The following is a 21,974-nucleotide window of genomic DNA, read 5'->3' as shown; positions in this document are numbered from 1 at the left end:
CAATAAATTGTTTATCTGTTTACAGGTGGTCCCTGAATAACAACTTGGGTTTTTTTAATGTACATACAACTGTAAGATGAGATGCACTGCTCCCATTTACATATATGAACTTAGTTCTCTGTGCCCTCTGCTTCCCTGAAGGCCCAAATAGTGCTTCATTTTCTTCCTTCTCTCCACTTGGTAAATGTTTTGTAGGTGCCAAACTCTTGGTCATTCTTTAGGCTACATCTCATTTATTCTAGCAGTGATGGATAGTCTTGGTTGCCAACTTAAAGTCACCTAGGAGACACTTTTGGGCATATCTATGAGGGCATTTCCAGAGAGGTTTAAATGGAGACCCAACTTGAATGTGAGCCACACCATCACATGGGGAGGGACAGAATAAAAAGAAGAAAAGTGAGCTGAGCACCAGCGTCCATCTCTCTCTGTTTCCTGACTGTGGATGCCATGTGACCAGCCACTTCATGCTCACACTGCTATGCCTTCCCCCAAAGTGATAATGTGCCTTCAAGCCATGAAGAAGAATAACCTATTTTTTCTTACGTGACTATTGTCAGATGTCCTCTCAATGATGTGCAAAGTAACCGATACACTTTTCTTGAATTCTTGAAATCCATGTTGCCTAAAAAGACGGATCCCAAAAAAGGTCTTGCCCAAGGTCACATAGATGGCAATTTTTTTTGGAACCATAGCTACAAGAAGTAAATGAACAAAAAAAGGACTATTATAAAGAGCAAAAGGAGGGGATTAAAAATGTATCGAAGGCAAGTAGACAAGATTGCAAGGCAAAAATTGAGAGCTTGGGGTAGGGGTAGAATGGGGTAAGGGGAGATGGGGAGAGAGAAGTGAGAAGGGAAGGATGGGGAGAGTTTGTGGGAATGGGACAGTTGGGATGGAGGAAGAGTGGATATGGGAGCAGGGAAGTATATGTCTTAATTAAGGGAGCCATTTGAGGGTTGGCAAGAGACTGGACTCTAGAGGGGTTCCCAGATGTCCAAGGAGATGTCCCCAGCTTGCTCCTTGAGTAGCTGAGGAGAGGGTGCCTGAACTGACCCTATACTATAGCCAAACTGGTGAATATCTTGTATATCATCATAGAACCTTCATCTGGCGTTGGATGGAAATAGAGACAGAGACCCACAGTGGAGCACTGGACTGAGCTCCCAAGGTCCAAATGAGGAGCAGAAGGAGGGAGAACATGAGCAAGGAATTCAGGGCTGCGAGGGGTGCACCCACCCACTGTGATGGTGGGGCTGATCTAATGGGAACTCACCAAGGACAGCTGGGGATGGAGCATGTCATCAAACCGGACTCTCTGAACGTGGCTGACAAGGAGGGCTGACTGAGAAGCCAAGGACAATGGCACTAGGTTTTGATTCTACTGCATGTACTGGCTTTGTGGGAACCTAGTCTGTTTGGATCTTCACCTTCCTAGACCTGGATGGAGAGGGGAGGACCTTGGACTTCCCATAGGGCAGGGAACCCTGACTGCTCTTTGGACTGGAGAGGGAGGAGGAGGGGAAGTGGGGGAAGGGGAGGGAAAGGGGAGCAGGGGAGAAGGTGAAAATTTGTAACAATAATAATAAAATGTATTGAAGGGTCAGAGAGATGGCTCAGTGTATAAAGGAGATTGCCATGAAAGCCTGGTGGCATAAAATTCAATCTTTGAAACCTAAAGATAAAAGGAGAGAATCAACTCCCCAAAGTTATCATCTTCCTCTACAGGTGTGTTGTGGCACACATACACATGCCCATACCCACACAATTCTCCTCCCCACATACACAACAATAAAAGGATTTTAAAATAATCCAAAAAGGAACAAAACTTTGGAGAGTGAATGCTTCCAGGATGCTCATAGAACTATTGAGAGGGCTGAAGAGCCAGTCTTAGATCTACTAATGCGGGAAGGGAAGACAATTCATTTCTAAAGTTCCCACTCTTGGCCAGGTATGATGATGTATATCTGTGATCCCAGCATTCTGAAAGCTGAGGCAGGGGGAGTATGAGTTTGAAACCAGACTGGCCAACAAAATAAGTTCAAGGCCAACCTGGGCTATACAATGAAACCCCATTTCGAGCAACAAACATCAGAATCCATCTCCTGATAAGTCTGTGCCCCAAGTTGAGACATGCCAACTCTGTTAAGGTAGACCAGCCCTACAGTGAAATGCTATTTTTTTTTTTTTTACACAACATGCCTTAGAAACGGGAACATTCTGGAACATATGGAGGCATAGAAGTAGAACAGTGCCCCTATAAAGCAATTGGACGATGATATGGAAGGAAGGTGTGGAGCATGTTGTGATCATGAGGGAGACATAGAGGGGAAAAGTCTGGCCTTCAGCACCACGGTCCATGTCTGTAGGGAGAATGTGCCAGGATGGAGTGAAGGGCCTGCCAGCCTGTGTACCCTGTAGATGCGGATGGTGTTTCAGAAACGTGAAGCGTTGGATACTAAATGAAGTGATGCAAAATTATGATGGGTTAAGTATCCAAGTTACTCAAGGGCTGTGATGAGATCCAAAATTGCAAAGGAGAGAGAATATAGAAAGTTGCTACGGCACTGGGGGATGCTATCCAAGAATTAGTGTGGTAGTGCTGAATTCATATGTTTAAAATCAAATGGATTTAAAAAAATATTTGGTGTATGTGTCACCCAGCTTTCCATCATTAGGACAAAACTCCTGAAATAGAAAGCTTAGAAGTAGGGAAGATCTCTTTGGGCTTGTGGTTTCAAAACTTTCTGTCTGCATTCGTTTCTTTCCTCATGGCCGTGATCAGATCCTGATAGAACTCGAGGAATAAAGGTTTTATTGTGGCTCATGGTTTAAGGGTACAGTCCATCATGGTGTAGAAGGCGTGGTGGCAGGAACACAAAGCAGATGGTCATGTGGCATCTGCAGTCCAGAAGCAGAGAGAGATGGATTCTGGTGCTCAGCTCACTTTCTCCACGTCCTCGTGTCTAAAGACCCTAAACTATAGGACAGTGCTACCCACATTCAGGATGGGTCTTCCTTGCTCAATTAGATCTTTCCTGAGAACACCTCCACGGGCGTGCCCAGAGGTTTATGTCCCAGGTGATTCTAGATCCTGTCAAGTTGACCATCAGTACCACCAACACCACACATTTGATATATTTTCCTCACATTTTGTGATCCCTGTTGTACCCAGTACTAGTTCACCTGTCCTTTGTATGACTTTGCGCTTCCAGCCTAGATGTGGTCTTGAAGCAAGCTCCTAGCCATGGATATTATCTGGTCATGACTTGAGCATGGAGCCGAGGAAAGCCTTCACTCTAAGCTAGTCCAAAACGTAGGTACCACCCTGACTATTCTAGTTTCATTCAAATATGAAAACCAAAAGGTGAGTTAGGGAATGAAAGGGATTATGGAGTAGAGTTCTATTACTGGAGGAAGTTAGGGCAGGAATGTAAACAAGAACCTGAAGCAGAAACCATGGAGGGTAGCTGATTTTTAGTTTTATTGCAGGCTCATTCTTCATGAGCGTTCTGTACAATCCAGGAGCACCCATCTAGGGATGGTGCCTCCCAAAGTGGGACTGTCCTTTGGGAATCAATTCGCAGTCAAGACAATATCTCCGAGACATACCCACAGGCCAATCTGGTCTGGGTAACTCCTCAACTGAGGCCGCTCCTCTCAGATGACTGTAGGCTGTGTCCACTTAACAGCTGTGGCCAATCAGGACGCTGACAAGGAAGGAGCTGCCCACAAGTTCCCTCCCTCTATTCCAGGTCCCATTATCTTCACACACAGTCTACAGAGAATCAAGTTCTGTTCATCTTTAGAATTCTGAACTTCTTCCTTATCATTTTGCAGATTCAGCCTTGATCTCTTTCTATAGTGTGTCTCCCTTGGGGAATGTGTATTCAGCTACCAGATCACAGCATCTGCTTGCGGCCTCTGTCTGAATACCAAGGCAAATAGTCATTGAATTTCTCTACCACTGTATTTCCCCATTCAAAATTACCCTGTCTCTTGCCAGAGGCCACTATGTCTCCCTTACTAAACTCCAGACCCTCCGTGGGAAGGAAAAGTCCCTTCCGATCTATCTCCATCTTCATCACGGGCTTCTCTTGATTATCTCCTATTGTCAGACACTCTTGCAACTATGAATAATTAACACACTGCAGGAAAGTTTGCCAAGTTTGATGCCCCCTTGCCTGTGCTGGTGAGCTCTATTTTTGTGTGTATGTTTGTGTGTGTGTGTGTTCCTGTGCCTACACATGTGCATGGAAGACAGATGTCAACATCAAGTACCTCTCTCCACTACTGTCCTTTTTTTTTTTTTTTTTTTTTTTTTTTTTTTTTTTTTTTTTTTTGAGGCAGTGTCTCATGGCAAAACCCAGAACTTGGTAATTCAGCTAGAGAGGCTCCTGGGAGCCTGGGGATCTTTCTGACTCTACCCCTTCAACACTGGAATTACAGATGTCACCATGCCTGGGCTTTTCTGTGGGTACTAGGGAATTAATTTCAGGTCCGCAGGCTAAGAAGATGATCCAGTGGTTATGAGCATATAGCTCTACCACTAAACCGCGTTCCAGCACCTCGCTGGGGGAATTCTAGGTAGGCAGCCTGTCACTTGATCCAAGTCATCAGCCCCTAACTAGACTTTAGGCAGAGGCTCTACCATTGAGCCATGCATGGATACCAGGTAGGAACTCTGATACACAGCTGTACCCACCGTCCTTTATTACCTTTTATGTTGAGGCACAGTCTTATTAAGTTGCCCAAGATTGGCCTGCAATTCATCTGTAGCCTAGGGAGTTATGAACTTGAGATCATCCTGCTTCAATAGTAACCACAAGTAGCTGTGGTTACAGGCCTTCTGACATAGAAGTGACCTTTCAGGACACGAACTGAAGTATGTGGTTTGGGGAGACTTTCACAAGCACAGGGCACCCAGCAGGCATCTTGATTGGGATGATGCTCATCTTTCAACAGCCACTGATCCAGGGTACCAAGCTCATTTCTACCTTGTCACTGAATGACCTCCAGCAGAGAATAAATATAAGATAATAAAGAGAACTCTGTCAACATTAAGAGATCATTCATTTGACGTATTTTATGTACTTATTAATATCTATTCAAATCCTTCATTAGCTCTGACATCTACTTTTCCTCAAGGAAGTGAGAGTACGGAGGGTCAAGTGGTCCAGTAAAGTGCCTTTCTTTTTCTCCCTAAAGAAATGACTGACCGTTTGGACGGTGCCAACCACATGCTGCTCTGTCTTCCCTCCTTCTCTCCCTCTTTCTTCTCTCTCTTCTTCCTCCCTTTTATTCTTCCTTCATTTCCCTTTGCTTTTCTCTTTCTTCTTTCTTTCCTCCCCCTCCTCTTTCTCCCCTCTTTTTCTCCTTTCTTTCTTCTTACTTACTTTTGCTTGCTCTGTTCTTCCTCCTTCCTACCTCCCTCTTTGTCTTTATTTGTTTACTTCCTTCTTTCTGTTTGTGTGAGACAAAATCTCACTTTTTAGCCCAGCTTGACTCCGACTTGTAGCAATCCTCCTGCCTCGGCCTTCCACATTGCTAGATTGCAAGCCTGTGTGCTGCCATCAGCTTTGTACATTGCTCTTCAAACCTATGAAACGACTGAGGTATGCATTGTGCCTCTCATTCTTCCAAGGAGAAAACTGAACTATGGAGAGACGTGGTAACTTTTTCCAAAGATGCAGGGCCCTGGACCAAAGCACCTATCCTCTGCACACTTTGCCCACTGACCTTTAGTCAAGGTCAAGTTGCCCAAGAGCACATCCTTCAGGCTGCCACAAAGATGGCTTTCCCTTAGGGCTTTCATAAAAAAACCATTTGTTCAAGTGCCATGAATAGTGTCTTCTCTCTTTGCCGCCTGGCTCTTGGCACGAAAAGGGACATCGACTCCACTATTCAGCTGGTCTTTGAGATTCGGAGCATCAAATGGAATCATTCTCTGAGGTCAATCCAGATGATTATTAGGGGGACTCAATTTCGTTTCAAGAAGGCACACTGTCACTTCAGTGTGCAGAGGAATTTGTTGCGTTAATGAAATGAAGTATGCTTTAGGGATTTCCCCCAATGCTTATTTTAATTTAAGCTCTAGGGGTTTTACTTTCCAAAATACTCAATTTTGTTCATTATGAAAACTAATAACTGGCTTATTTCACTGCTAATTTGGGCACGAAGGTTAATTATCTATAGTGGAGTGGTCTCAAGCTAATCTAAAGTCTACCTGAACACGGCACTGTAGCTAATTGATTCCCCACACACTGAGACATGAGAATTTCTTTAAGGGGAGGAAGAAGATAAAGAAGAAAACAATGCTCCATGAGGTGGATTCTTTTTGTTTCTCTTTGTGGTGAAGGGAATGATGTGTCTCTGAGGTGGTGAGCAGCTATTCCCTTTTCAGAGTCCTGTGAAATCCATTCAGGTGACCATGGAAGAACACAGCCAGCAAGTCCATTGTGAGATGAAACTTTACCTTTCAGTATGCTCATGCCTCGCCTCCAACCTTCCCCCTGTCTGTGGTTTAAGGAATGAGTTTAATGTGTATGTGTGAGAATGTGTATATGTGTGTATGGCACATATGCATGTGTGTGCAGGTACATATGAATGTTGAGTAATGAGAACAGCCTTGGGTATAATCCGTGCGCGCATGTGTGTGTGTGTGTGTGTGTGTGTGTGTGTGTAAATATATCATGATAAACTTATGGAAGTCAGAGGCCAACTTGCAGGAATAGGTTCTTTCTTTCATCATAGGGGTCCCAGGGATCGAACCCAGCTCATCATCAGTCTTGACAGTGAGCACCTTTACCCTCTGAGGCTTGTGCAGTCATATCCTGTTTTTGAGACAGGCGCTCTCCCTGGCCTGGAGCTCACCAAATGGATTAGGCTGGTGCTCTGGATTGATTTCTGTTGCTGTGGGAAAACACTGCCTGAAAGCAAGCTGGGGCGGAAAGGGTCTATTAGACTTACACACTACATCACTGCCCATTCACAAGGGAAGCTAGAGCAGGAACTGAAAACAAAATCCTGGAGGCAAAAACTAAAACTGAGACCATGGAGGAACTTTGCTGCCTGGTTTGCTCACTGTGGCTTGTCTTCTTATCTAACCCAGGACCACCTGCCCAGGAATGGCACTCTCCCCAATCATTCATCAGGAAAACTCCCCACAGTCATGCCTACAGAATAATTTGATGGAGACACTGCCTCAATTGAGATTCCCTTTCTGTAAGTGACCGCTGTGTGTTAGCTGGCTAGCCAGCAAGTCTCAGTGATCTGCGTGTTGCCAGCATCTTACTGCTAGGATTGAAAGTTTCTGACACTACATGTGACCTTTTTATATGTGGGTTCTGAGTATTCATACACAGGTCCCTGGGCTTATGTAGCAAGCACGTGACCTACTGAGGCATCTTCCAAGATGGAATATTTGTCTTAAGTCACATTTTGCTTTATGGTAATCAGATTGTGATGGTTTGTCTCAAAAACTCTGCCACCAGTAAGACCAGCAGCCACCACAACGATAGCGTCTCGTGGTCTTTACAAACCACAGCTTCGAGGAGTGAAAGGGTTTCACCTCCATCTGCTACACCCTTCTGCTCACCCTCCAAGGAAGACCTTGTTCCACGCTGTTATTTACTCATTTCTTTCTAGAGAACAGGGTTTTGCTATCATGGCCCAGACTAGCCTCAAACTTGCGTTCTTCCTCCATCTACCTCCCCAATGCTAAGACAGCCACTGTGTGTCCTCTGCTCCTTAGCCGACGAAGAAACTGAAGCATGGAGAGCTACAGGTGCATATGACAAGTGGCTGTGAGGAGTGGAACAGTGTGCAGATTCCCCAAGTCCCAGCTCTGTGCCCTTTCTACGTCATTACAACACCTCTGTTTATTGCAACATGCTCACAATACACTCTGAAGGTTATCAGCTAATTCTTTGTTCTCTCTCTCTCTCTTCTCTCTCTCTCCTCTCTCTCCTCTCTCTCTCTCTCTCTCTCTCTCTCTCTCTCTCTCTCTCTCTCTCTCTCTCTCTCTTTGGAGCTAGGATCTCATATAGGCCGACCTCATGCTAGCTATGTGAGCTGATAATAACCCCAACCTTCTGGTGTTCTTACCTTTACTTCCTTAGCCCTCAGATTTGAGGCATGCACCAACATTTCCAGTTTATACCATGCTGGGGAAGGAACCTAGGGCTTTCTTCATTCTATGCAAATCCTCTACCAACTGAGTTCCCTATCTAACGCTATTTACTTATTTATCTGTTCATTTATTTATTTGAACTGGGACCCTCATAGCCCTGATTGGCACTGAACTCACAGCAAAGCTGAAGGTGACTTTGAACTTGAGATTCTCTTGCCTCTGTCTCGGAGTGCTAGGGTTATAAGCATGTGCCACCACACGTGGTTTATGCGATGCTGGGGAGAGGGAATGTGGGACATTGTGCATGCTGGACAAGCACGCTATCAATGGAACCTCATCCCAGCTGCAGGTGTCTCCAGTATTTCAGATCTGCCGCTGTATAATTCTGCTGTTGGCTCACAAAGAAACCCAAGTTTGTTTGGGGAAAAAAATGGTTAACTCTACCAATAGGCTTCAACTGGAAACTCCACTGTTTGATGATCATATCTTTGCTGGTTGGTACAGCTTTCCATTTCTCCTGCTGCTCTCTGCGCTGCACTTAGGGTAGAGAATGGGCTGTCTGGTTCTAATTCTTAATAGACCCCTATTCTTCTCAAGAAGCTAGACTCAGGTTGGGCCTTGAACTTCCTACATACACGTGAGTCGTTAGAACCATCCTTCTCCGTCCACCTCTGACTTATTTAAAAATTACTTTCCAAACCAACTTGAAGCAGCTCAAAATTAATTTAAACTCTCCCAAAGTGAATTTGTCACTGTCCAGCCTTGTAATTTGTTACGTGGCGTTCCAACCTCCTACGGCATCCTGGTGAAGTCAGAACCGTGATGATGTAGTGTGGTCCCCACGTGCAATATATCATCAGAGCAGTTTCCACTTGCGTGATAGATGGATCGAGCCTGGGAAGGGTTTTAAAAGAGACCTAAATTTGTAGAGCGTTTTTATTCCCTTTACATGGCTGAAGGCATCACCCAAGGGATTACTGAGAGCCTAAATCATTTTTCTCCTTTTTACTGTGCATCAAACAGGGGTCTGCAAAGGCAATTAACCCCAAGTGTTGGCAGAATTGCTGAGGCAATAATTTGCTTTTTCTATGGTCTTGTAGCTTTGGCTTGACATTGCCCCATTAGTTTAAGAAAGAGAAAAACGAATGTCCTTTAGCTGAAAGGTGTCAACAATTAGGTCCAGTCATACCCTACCCATCTCTTTGACAGTTTCCGGAGTGGTGGTTGCTTTACAAGGCTTGTGGCCAAGACAGGCGAAAAAGCCCACCTAGGTTCTCCATGTGCTAACTGGAACTGCTCTTGGGGCTTGCACCTGCCACACAAGCTGCTGGACTCAGCTCACTGCTGTGGAGTTGGGGATTCCAGTCAGACAATAATCAGAGAGTTCTGGTGAAATAAGTCAAACCTTCTTCGTGTTTAATTGAGTGGAAACAATTTCAAGAAAATGATGTAAGACGCTGGCAAGGTTACTCAGCAACTAAAGGAACTTACTAAGTCTGGTGACCTGAGTTCAATTCTTGGGACCCACATGATAACGGGAAAGAACTAGCTTCTGCAGATTGTCCTTTGACCTCCACAAGTGATCAGTGACATATGCACCCACATGCACACTCACATACACACAGAGAGAGGGGGCGGGGGGACATACAATGTTAACTCTCTAGCAAGTAGTAAATGCAGGAGCCCACTCAGATATGAATATCATTATTCTGTTCTTAAATAGTCTAATCCTCTTCCAGCTGCCCAAATTAATTCAACAGTCCAACTAGCACTTTTAATTATTTTTGTGCTTTTCCATTTGTGTGTGTGTGTGTGTGTGTGTGTGTGTGTGTGTGCGTGCATGCATGCAAGGTTCAATATTAATGTTGAGAATAATTCTCTATCCCTCTTTTATCTGCTCATTGAGTCAGGGTTTCTCAATCAATGTTAGAGCTCACTGATGTGGCTAGTCTTGCTAGTCAACTTACTCTATGGATCCTGTCTTCAGCTTCCTAGCCTGGAATAACAGGCTGGCTGTCACACATCTCCGCTGGCTTCTGGACATCTGAACTCCTTCTCTCCTCATGTTTGTCCTGCCAGTGCTCTGACCACTTAGCAATCTCCACAAGACCCATCCAGCTACTGCCTTTTATATCTAGTCTAGTCCACCGACTAACACTGGATCAACAACTTGAACTTAGACCTAGGTCTCAGTACCTGGACCCACATAGTCTATGTTCTTAAACCTTCAAGTTTCCATGGCAACTCCCTAAGTTGCTGGCATGTCCTGATTGATTTTTACATTCAACTTCAGGTACTCTGATATTAATTATGTGTTTAAAACTTAGGGGTTATTTTGGCTCTGAAAAAATGAATTAAAGCGGCTGTTTCTGTGGTGACAATTCCCTCATTTTTTTTTTTTAGCCACCCAGCTGTTTCTTCTTACTTTGGGATGGTGCTGGGGACTGAATTCAGGACTTTGCGTATGTTAGGCATGTATTTAAATCTACATGTTATATATGAGAGAGGAGGTGACATTTATCTGTCTGAGATTGGTTATGTTTTGCTTAATGTAATGGTTCAGTTTTATATCTGGTGAGATAAAATTCCCTGGCAAAAAAATCAGCTTAGGGGATTGTAGTTCACAATACAGGCTGTCTTAGTTAGGTTTTCTATTGTCATGACAATAACACCAAGACCAAAAAGCACGGTGGGGATGAGAGAGTTGATGAGGCTCACACTTCAGCATTACTGTTCATCATCCAAGGAAGTTATGACAGGGACTCAGACAAGGCAGGATCCCAGAAACAGGAGCTGATGCAGAGGTCATGGAGGGAAGCTGCTTACTGACTTGTTTCCCCTGGCTTGCTCAGCCCACCTTCTTAGAGCACTGGGGACCAGCAGCCCAGGGATGGTACCACCCACTGTGGGCTGGGCCCTCCCCAGTTGATCCCTAATTGAGAAAATACCTTACAGCTGGATCTCAAGGAGGTATTTCCTCAACTGAGGCTCCTTCCTCTCTGATGACTCTAGCTTGTGTCAAGTTGATACACAAAACCACCCAGCTCAGAGGTCATCACTGTGGAGGGAAGTCACAGTAGCAGGTGCCTGAGGCAGCTAATCAGGTCATATCTATAGCTAAGATCAGAGAGAATGAATAGCACTCATTCTGAGTGCTCAACTAGCTTTCTCTGAGCCCAAACTAGGGAATGGTGCTGCTCACTCTTAGGATGGATCTTCCCCCGTCAACTAAGGCAATCAAAATCTCTCTCAGTCATGCCCATGGGCTACCCTGGTCTAGACAATCTCTCACAGAGCCTCTCTTCTCAGGTGATGCTAGGTTGTATCACGGTGACAGTTATGCCAACCCTCACACATGGTAATCTCTGGTACCGCCAGCTTTCCTGCAGATGACATCATTTTGTTACTGTTGGCAACTGATGAGAACTAACTCTATTGCATATCTGTAGCACGACATCTTTAGCCACTCATCTCTTGATGGGCATCTAGGCTGGTTCTGGATCTTGACTACTGGGAACTGCACTTCCACGATTCTGGCTGTGCAGGCATCTCCATGGTTTGCTGCCTTCCGTGGCTTCAGGTGCACACCCAGGTGTGGGGTAGAGGGATGCTGTAGAAAATATGTATAAAATCTGCTTTTTGCTGGGAATGATGAACAGGCGCTGCCTGAACAAACCGACTTGAATTAATCGAAGCTGTTCACTTTCTCAGCAGTTATTATGCAATTTACCCGCACCACGGGCTCTTTTAAAAAATGGAAATGCCAGGCATATAAGCACTGGGGGGGGGGGATCATTTAATCATTTAATGAAGAATCTAAATGTAATCTAAGGCATGAGAAAGAACCTAAAAATTTTCCTAGGTTTTGCAAACTGCGTTCGCTGTTTCTATGGGTTTAGAGAATTGGTTCCTTCTGGGGGGGGGGGGGGTTTTCATTTTTTATTTTTTATATTTTTTGTATTTTTTTCTCTTTTTTTATTAAAAATTTCCATCTTCTCCCCTCCTCCTCCCCCTTCCCTCCCCTCCCCTCCACCCATACCCTCACTCCCTCCCTCTCCAGGCCAAAGAGCCATCAGGGTTCCCTACACTATGTTAAGTCCAAGGTCCTCCCAACTCCCCCCAGGTCCAGGAAAGTGAGCAACCAAACTGACAAGGCTCACACAGAGCCCGTCCATGCCGTAGAGTCCAAGCCCATCGCCATTGTCCTTGGCTCCTCGGTCAGCCTCCACCATCAGCCACCCTCAGAGAGTCTGATTTGGTCGCATGTTCCATCAGTCCCATTCCAACTGGACCTGGTGATCTCCCGTTGGTTCTGTCCCACCGTCTCAGTGGGTGAACGCACCCCTCACGGTCCTGACTTTCTTTCTCATGTTCTCCCTTCATCTGCTCCTCATCAGGACTTTGGGAGCTCAGTCCGGTGCTCCAATGTGGGGCTCTGTCTCTATCTCCATCCATCACCAGGTGAAGGTTCTATGGTGATATGCAAGATATTCATCAGTATGGCGATAGGAACTGGCCTTTTCCGGCTCCCTCTCCTCAGCTGCCCAAGGAACTAGCTGAGGGCATCTCCCTGAATACCTGGGAACCCCTCTAGAGTCAAGTCTCTTGACAACCCTAAGATGGCTCCCTTAATTAAGATATATGCTTCCCTGCTCCCATATCCACCCTTCCTATATCCCAAGCATCCCATTATCTCTGTCAGATATGTAGAATCTCAGCTATTTATACCAAATCAAATTTCCTCATGATAGGCCTAGGTAAGTGTGCACATGTGTGCCTCTGTGTGTGGGGGCGGGTGTCAGGACAACTTGTGGAAATGCATTCTCTTCTTCCACCATGTGGGTCCCATCTGTCTCTCCCAACAATACTGCTTCATATGTAGATGCTCCGTCAGGATGCATGTCGGCGCGTACAGAATAGGGTGGCCTTTCCCTATTTTCACTTCTCAATTCTTATTTACCACAGGGAGAGCGTACTGTGGCATCTGAAGAGTAAACCCTACCCCCACCATTGCACACTACGAGCTTTGATTTCTCTCAATTCCGTGAGAAGAGAAACTACGCTGGAAAACGGTTAGGGCAAGACGACACCATCCAAAGATTTTTCTGGCCTGTTTTTGATGTAGGTGTGTCTTCTATCTATCTGATGATTTCATTGGATAATTAATAAAGAAACTGCCTGGCCCATCTGATAGACCGGCCCTTAGGTGGGTGGAGTAGACAGAACAGGAAGAAGGAAGTGAGGTAGATGGCTCAGTCAGATTCCACGCCTCTCTTAAGTTAGGCAGACCACCGTGCCTCTCCTGAGAGAGATGCCAGACGCAATGAAGCTCCAGCCCAAGATGGATGTATGCTAGAAACTTCCCGGTAAGGCACCACTTTGTGGTGCTACACAGATTATTAGATATGGGTCAGTCAAGATGTGAGTAAGAGGCTGGAAATAATGGGCCAGGCAGTATTTAAAAGAATACAATTTGTGTGTTGTTATTTTGGGGCATAAGCTAGCCGGTGGCTGGGAGCCGGGCGGCAGGAAGCCGGCCCGCAGCTCCACACTACATGTTTTTTTTTTTTTTTTTAATCTTTCTTTGTTGTTCTCTTTGTGTTACTTTATAAGGTCTAGTCGGCTGTGAGCTGGTCTCACAGTTGCTATGTGGTCAAGAAGTACCTTTAATTTATGAACCTCCTGCCTCTACCTCTTTAGTGCCAGGAGTCCCGAGATTATAGCCATGTATCATTATTGCCATTTTTATGATGTAGTGCTGAAGACTGCACTTCATGTTCTATAGGCCAGCGCTCTGCCAATCGAGCAGCAGCCCGGCCTCTGCTGTTGCTGTGGGAGAGAATGCCTTTATGTATCACAGGCTGGCCTTGAACTTGAAACCCTTCTGCTTCAGCCTCCCAAGTGCTGAGATTACAAACAGGCACCACCATATGCAACCTCTTGTGGTTCTTAATGGGAATTTTCTTCCTTCCTTCCTTTCCTCCTAACTCTTTATTTATTTATTAATTTGGGGTATGTGTGTGGTGTATGTTGGATGTACATGTTTGCGTGGGGGGGGAGGTGTTCATGCTTATATGTGTATCTGCATGCACAGACCAAAGGTCAGAGGTAGGCATCTTCCTCTACTGCCCTTCACCTTCTTGTTTAAGACCGGGTTTCTCACTGAACCTGAATCTCATTGATTTGGCAAGATTAGTCGGCTAGCAAGCCCCAGAGACCCTCCTTTCTCCACTTCCTGGGTTCCAGGATGACAGGCGCAAGCTACCATGATGTGATTTTTATGTGCGTGCATAGTTAGGATCCTGACTCAGGCGCTCATGCTTGCACAAGCATTCGCTGATGTAGCATTCTCCCCAGGCCCACCCAGGAGTCATTTCTTCTTTTAGCTCCCTCTTTCCTCATGTCAAATCCCTATGGCATTCTACCCTGCCTGATGCTGAGAAGAACAGGTTAGGGTGTAACTGGGGTGAAGAGCACAGGTCTCCACTTTTAGTCCCATATAGATTAGTAACAAAAGCAAGAAATCACTCTTCTAAATAAGGGAAATAAGGAAAATCTAAGGGCTCAGAAGTACTTGAGCTAATGCTGGGTGGTGAGATGAGGACTCTTGACATCACTCTCGGACTTAATTGCCGGGAGAATGCCCTCCGCAGTGCAAGTTCCGTTCATCTCAGCGAGAGCCTTCCCACTCAACTTCGCCTGAACTTCCTTCGCTGTGGTTGTTAATGTTCGCGGGGCGCTTTTATTACCTATCCTTTCGAATGCTCCATTTTAATTACCAGATGACTGTTTTCCCACATGAAAGGAAAGAGGAAAGAAAGCAGGCTAAAAACGCCGTTTCTTTCAGTGCCATCAAATGCGACGATGAGCTTACTTATGCTAAGTACGGTGCTATGTGTCACACTGGATGTGAAAGGCACACGTGTCTTTGAAAAAAGCGATGTCATAGTAACAAGGACAAACTGTAGAGAGTTAGAGCCTCGGGTGTTAGGAAGTGCTCTTCATTGGGGTCACTATCTTGACCCTGGTGGCAAGGGAGGGTCAATAGTTTTATTGGTTCTTCTACGGATGAGAGAACAAGCTAAGGACTCTGGGTTACTCCCAGCTGGTTTTATTCTACAATAGCGAGGCCACGATGTCATCAGGGCGGGCCAGTTCAGCTAGAGCTCAGACTTGGGAGATGCCCTAATGGGTAAACAGCTGTACAAGCTTGAGGACCTGAGTTCAGATCCCCAGCAGCTACCTAGAAGTCAGATGTGGGGGTGTACCTTAAATTCTAGAACTGAGGAAGTCGGAGGTGGACAGATAGTCTAACTGACCTGATAAGCTCTGGTTTCAATGAGAGATCTTGTCTCTAAAAACTAAACGAGTGACATACTCAAAGTGAACTTGTGATTTCCATGAGAATACATGTTCACGTGCACACACACACACACACACACACACACACACACACACACACACACGGTTAGATCAATCAAACTGATGGATATATATATATATATATATATATATATATATATATATATATATGTATGTAATTCTGTATGATGCTGAGGCAGGAGGATCATGAGTTCAAGACTGGCCTGAGCTGCAGTGTCCTGCTTAGACTGCATGCTAAGAAACTGTCTCAAAAAAAAAAAAAAAAAACAGATGAAAGAAATGGAGGAAAGAAAGAGAGAAAGTCAAAACCAGGTAAAATATGAATAAGGCCCGTGAACTGTTCTAATATAAATTTTCTGCTGTAAAATTACACTCCAGTTTTTTTGAGTACACGTACACCTCATCTCTGTCAGATTAGTTCACACTGTGGGAAACTGGGTGAAGGATGCATTATTTGTCCTGTGCTAGTCAAACTTCCTTTGAATCTATTTATCATCATTTCTGAGTGGCAGGCCAAAAATTTTCTATCAAGTGCTGATGAGATGACTCAGTGGATAAATACCTGCTGTTCATATAAAAAGACTAGAATCCGGGTGCCCAGAACCACCCAAGAGCAATCTTAGTTCACCCGGAATCCAGGCACGTGGGACCCTGGGGGCTGGTTAGCAAGTCAGACTCTCTAAGCCAGGACTCTCTGGGATGGTCTGGTGGAACAGTGGTCTCAATCCTTCTGGCACAACCCATTTGGGGGTCAAAGGAGCCTTTCACAGGGGTCACCTAAGACAGCTGAAAAACAGATATTTGTATTATGATTTATAGTGGTAGCCAAAAGACAGGAAGTAGCAACAAAAATAATGTTATAGTTCAGAGTCACCACAAGATGAGAAATTGTATTAAAAGGTCACAGCATTAGGAAGGTTGAGAACCACTAGGCTAAAGATCCTGACTCTCTCTCTCTCTCTCTCTCTATATATATATATATATATGTGTGTGTGTGTGTGTGTGTGTGTGTGTTATGTGTGTATGTATATATATTATATATATGAGGTAGAGAGTGAGAAATGTAATGTCAACCTTTTGCTTCCACAAACAGGTGCACAGGTATACACACCTATACACACATATGCATACACACACAAATAAATTTTTTAATTTCCTATTTCAGTTAAACTTAACTTTTTATTTCTTCTCCTTTTGATCAGAATGTTTATATTGGTTTTTATGAAATAAAAGACTCAGATGTCAATTACACCCCTATGGTGAGGTACTGATCCATTACATGTGGGAAATCGTGGCAGACATTTGTCTCATTTTAATGCTAATCTTTATTGATGACTTCTAAAGTTACTGCTATTATGAACTTTTACAATGAAATTAAATAGGAAAATGATTTCAAAAGATCGAACCAAGTGATGACATCTTATAAAATTTAACAGGGCTAAGCTGAGCAAGGACACACGTACATGTGAGTAACGGAAACCATGCAAGATTCATGTCCAAGGTGGCTGTCAACAGGATTATCACAGGATAAAATTCATACAGAATAAACAGCACCCCAATCCATTCCCATCCACATTAGACAAACAATACCCAGACCACAGGGACAATGGCTCAGTGGATAAGGTGCTTGCTCTACAAGCCAGAGGAATGGAGTTTGGATTCCTGGAATCCACATAAAAGCTGAACAGGTGTGGTAGCCATCTGTAATACTTGGGAGGCAGAAATGGGGAATCCCGGGACAAGCTGGCTAGCTAGACAAGGCAAATTACCAAGCTCTGAGTTCAACAAGAGTCCCCGCCTCAATAAATAAATGCAAGAGTGATTGATGAAGACACTTGGTGTCAGCTTTCAGGTTTCCACATTTATGCACAAGCATGTACATGTGCGCGCGCACGCCCCCCCCCCCCCCCCCCCACCCAACCACCCAAAAGGAATGTTGGGCTAGTTGGATAAGAGAACCAAGTTTCTCCCAAGTTGTCCTCTGATCCCAATCATGGAATGCATATGTGTTTCCCACTCCCAATATATGAACAAGTTTAATTTTAAAAGTTAGAAAGGAAATATCATTTTCCTCGGTTTTGATACCATAATTCGAGAAGAACTTCAATAAACAGAAATCAGCACCAAAGAGAAAGATGAGATTTCCCGCCACGAGGAAAATGTGGAGATCCTTAAGCTGAAGACGTGGAAATGGAGGCCCCGCTCAGGAGCTGTCGTCTCCTACTTCAATGGCTGTCACGAAGAATGAAAACTAAATCAGTTCACAGCAATCAAAGCTGTGTTCAGTGATGGGAGTTCAATACTGGGCCATTTGATTCTATAAAAGGTGGCATTGGGGAAGGGATTGGATCACAAGGGTCATGACCTCATCAATGGGTTAATCCATTGATGGATTTTTAAGTCGAATGGGATGGCTTCTCAGTCTTTGGGCTAAGATCAAGGATAGTATCTATTCTTGTCAATTTAATATAATTAAATAAACTACCAGGACGCAGGGGAAGCTATGGAAGGTGAGTGGTATCTGATCAGAGGAAAAGGACCTTCCCAACTGTGCCTTTGGAAAATAGAACCTTTCTCAGTCTCTTTCCCAATCTGTCGCTCTCCTTCCGGGTAGCTAAGAGTGGAAAAACCCCAGCCCTAACTCCCGCCATCATGATGTCAGCATAGCTCACCTTAGACCTAAATCAATAGAATGAATCTCTGAGCCAGGTAAACCCTTCCTCCCTTACATTTTTTTACATTATGTAGAGGTATATCTGTATATCTGTCACCCTGTCAGAAAACCTAGGAAAGCTGTCCTTGAGGAATCATCATGAATGGGAATGATTCAAGACAACGATGACAAACAGAGAGGGGACGTATTTCTAACAGACTCATCTAAATGAGACTCTTAGATGTCCTTCTACGGAAATGCTTATTCAGAGAGCTGCATTTCAGTACGAAATGTCTTTCAAAGGCTCGTGGACTGAAGGACTGATATCCTATGAGTGAGATACCTTAAAAATATGGTGTGAATCAGATATGGTAATACCTACTGGTAACCCCAACATCTAGGATTTGGAGGCAAGACTGAGAGTTGGAGGATAGCCTGGGATACCTAGTATAAGCTTGTCTTTAAAAAAAAAAATAGAATAATCTAGACCAGTGGTTCTCAACCTGTGGGTCGCCACTCTCCGGAGATAAACAACCTTTTACAGAGGTTGCGTAAGAGAATTGGAAAGCACAGATATTTACATTATGATTCATACCAGTAGCAAAATGACAGTTATAAAGTAGCAACAAAAATAATGTTATGGTTGGGGGGGGGCTTCACTACAGCATGAGGAACTGCATTAAAGGGTTGCAGCATTCAAACCATTAGTTCATACATATTTGCTCAGACTCATTTGACAAAGCAACTGTCAGTTCTCAGAGCAAAAGAAAGTCCCTACAAGAACAGGATGCTCAGAGTTGGGTGTCCATATCTCGGTTGACAGAGTGCTCGCCTCACATTCATGAACCCTGGCTTCCATCTCCTGCGTCACATAAACCACGGGTGGTGGTGCATGTTTGTAATTCCAGCACTCAGGAGGTAGAAGCAGGAGGATCATGAGTTCAAGATCATCCTCAGCCACATGGTGAGTGAGAGCCCAGACTGAACTCCTTGAACTCTGTCTTAAAGAACAAAACCAAAACAAAACAAGATGAATAACATCCAATCTACTCAGTCTCTTCACTCTTCCATCCTTCCTAAAGAAGACGATAGACTCAGCTCTATAATCCGGTGTTGCTGGAGCAAATTCTCAAACTATGCTTGATATTTGAGAGGCAGAGGCAGGAGGATTGATAGCTTAGGACCAGCCTGAACTACGTAATGACCATCTGTCTCAAAAACAAAACAAATTGTGGGGGGGGGGGGCATAATGCCTCTAACCATCAGTTCCTACTCACGGGTTAAGAAAGATGCCCCGGGGCTGAAGGTTAAGCACATGAAAAAGGAAGGAAATATGGGAAGACAATAGAAGAAACAGAAAGGGAGAAGGCAAGCAAGGGAAGAGACGGCATTTGTCACTCCAAGGGATAAACATTTTACAGCCCAGCTTGACTGTGTCATGAACACTTGTGTTTTAATAGTATGCCTGCAAGCTTTCAAAACAAGTATTTACCTATCACAATAAACAGTTATGAGTGAGGAACACAAAACAGAAAGAACCAGGGGCTGGCAGGCTGCCAGCTCCTGCCATGTGCTGTCGTGCACAGGAGCCTGTCACTCAGGCTCCGCAGCTCTGAGTCTGTTAGCTGTGTCTGCAGCAGCCACTGAGCCCGTGGGATGAGGGGACACCTTAAAGGGAGAGTACAACTGAGTACAGCTGGGTGCTCAAAGAACACAGAGCAGTAACTGGCCAGAGGGCAGCTTACAAGAGTGAAGTGGTCCCCAGAGATGGGAACTCTCTGAGCTCTCCCGTAAGAGGTTTTACAGAAAGTCGACACTTCCAACCCTTTATCTCCTTAATTCTTCATGGTAGGCTCACATACGAGTGTAATAAAATAGCGAGTGTCATGCCGTCTTATACACTTACGATTGGCTACCAGGAGCTGACAGTCTGAGCAAAACTAACCTATGGGAACTGGAGTGTGGCTCAAGAGTCATAAACTTAGCATACCTAAGGTACTGGGTTTAATCTCAAGCACATCATCATCATCAATTTAATTTAAAATGAATTTAAATGGTCAATATTATATTTTATATATTTATATATAAATAAATATATATTTATGTTATGTAAATTTTCTGGATTAAAAAATGGGGGCAGTCTGGGGAGATCACTTCTAAGTTAAGCATTTGCTGGGCAAATGTAAGGACTAGAGTTTAAATCCCCAGATACCCATTTAATTCTCTCTCTCTCTTTCTCTCTCTCTGTGTGTGTGTGTGTGTGTGTGTATGTGCGCATGTGTGTGGTTCCTGCTTGCATTCCAGCCTCAGAAGGCAGAAACAGAGAATCCCCAGAGCAAGGTTTCTAGCTAGACTGGCTAGAACTGGAGAGATGGCTCAGCAGTTAAGAACACGGCTTCCTTATGAGAAAACCTAAGTGGTTCCTACCACCCATGATTGATGGTTTACAGCAACCTGTAATTCCTATTCTGGGTAATCAGACACCTCCTTCCATGCTCAGGTGCATACCTCCCCCCAACACACACACACACACAGACACACACACACACACACACACACACACAGAGAGAGAGAGAGAGAGAGAGAGAGAGAGAGAGAGAGAGAGAGAGTTTCAAAAGACTAGTCAAATGTGACAGCTACGACAGGCTTCCCAGAGAGACTCAATGAGTAAAGGTAGGTGAGCAATGGAGGATGCTTCCTGACATCAACCTTGGGCATCCACATGAACACAAGTTCATGCACACCCACATACACGTGTGCGCACACACGAGCAAACACACACATACACACCACCACCACCACCACCACCACCACCACCAAAAAACATGGGAAAATAAACAGGGACAAAATGGGCGGAAGTCAGTGATTCAGGGGTCTGGTGATGAAGCGGAAGACCAACAGGGTTTGATGGTGATTAAGGTAGCTAAGGACCACACCCAAGGAACCTGTGCCCATATATTTATTCAAAAGACAATGGTGCCATGTAACAAGTCTTGTGTACTCATTACCAGTACAAAGAACTTTCAGTCCAAAGAAATCTTGCCTCACTTAAGGGTTTTTTTTTCCAGGTATTTTGTCACAGTGATGAGCAAAGACATGGAGATAGCATATGCCTTTCGGATACCCAGCATCTGGAAGGATCTGTGGGGATACCTGAACTCAAAGTTCAGAGAAGGAGTGGTTTTAATTCTAGAAGAAAAGTCTATCTATACAGTGCCTCAAATGATCAAAAAAAAAATGACCTGTGACCAAGTACAGGGTCTCACAATACAGCTGTGCTTGCCCCTGGATCAGTGCTGCTTAGTCTACACCTCAACACATGTATGTGATGTGTTCTTACCGAAGGCTTCTGCCATAACTCCCTCTGTAGAACCCACTCACTGTAGAGAAATCCCAGACCCAAGACAGGAAGCCACAGCCAAGACCTTCCAGTTCACAGTTGCTAGGAAAATCGTTTGTGCCTGTGGACCTCTAAGCTCAAAAATGTTTTGTAAAAGATGTCTTTTTCTGTTTCTAGAACGTATTATATTTTGAACCTTCTCTGTTGCAGTGACATGGAGAAATACAGTGTTTCTGTGTGTTTCCCCACCTTTTTTGGGTGTTTTAATAGAATTTAAATTCCAAAGGAGAGTGATCCATGGTGAAAATCCATGCCGCTGCTATGATGTGTCAGTGGAGTATCAGACAAATAAAAAGACAACTTCCGTAAAAGTATCTTAATAAATGCTTGCTTGAAAAAAATCTAGACCTCGTTAATGTGGTTAATTACTCCAAATGAATGAGTTGATTATTTGTTTAAGTGGCCTTGAG

Source organism: Arvicola amphibius, chromosome 10 (genome assembly GCF_903992535.2).
Source record: "Arvicola amphibius chromosome 10, mArvAmp1.2, whole genome shotgun sequence".
Lineage (NCBI taxonomy): Eukaryota > Metazoa > Chordata > Mammalia > Rodentia > Cricetidae > Arvicola > Arvicola amphibius.
Note: the sequence above shows the minus strand (reverse complement) of the source record.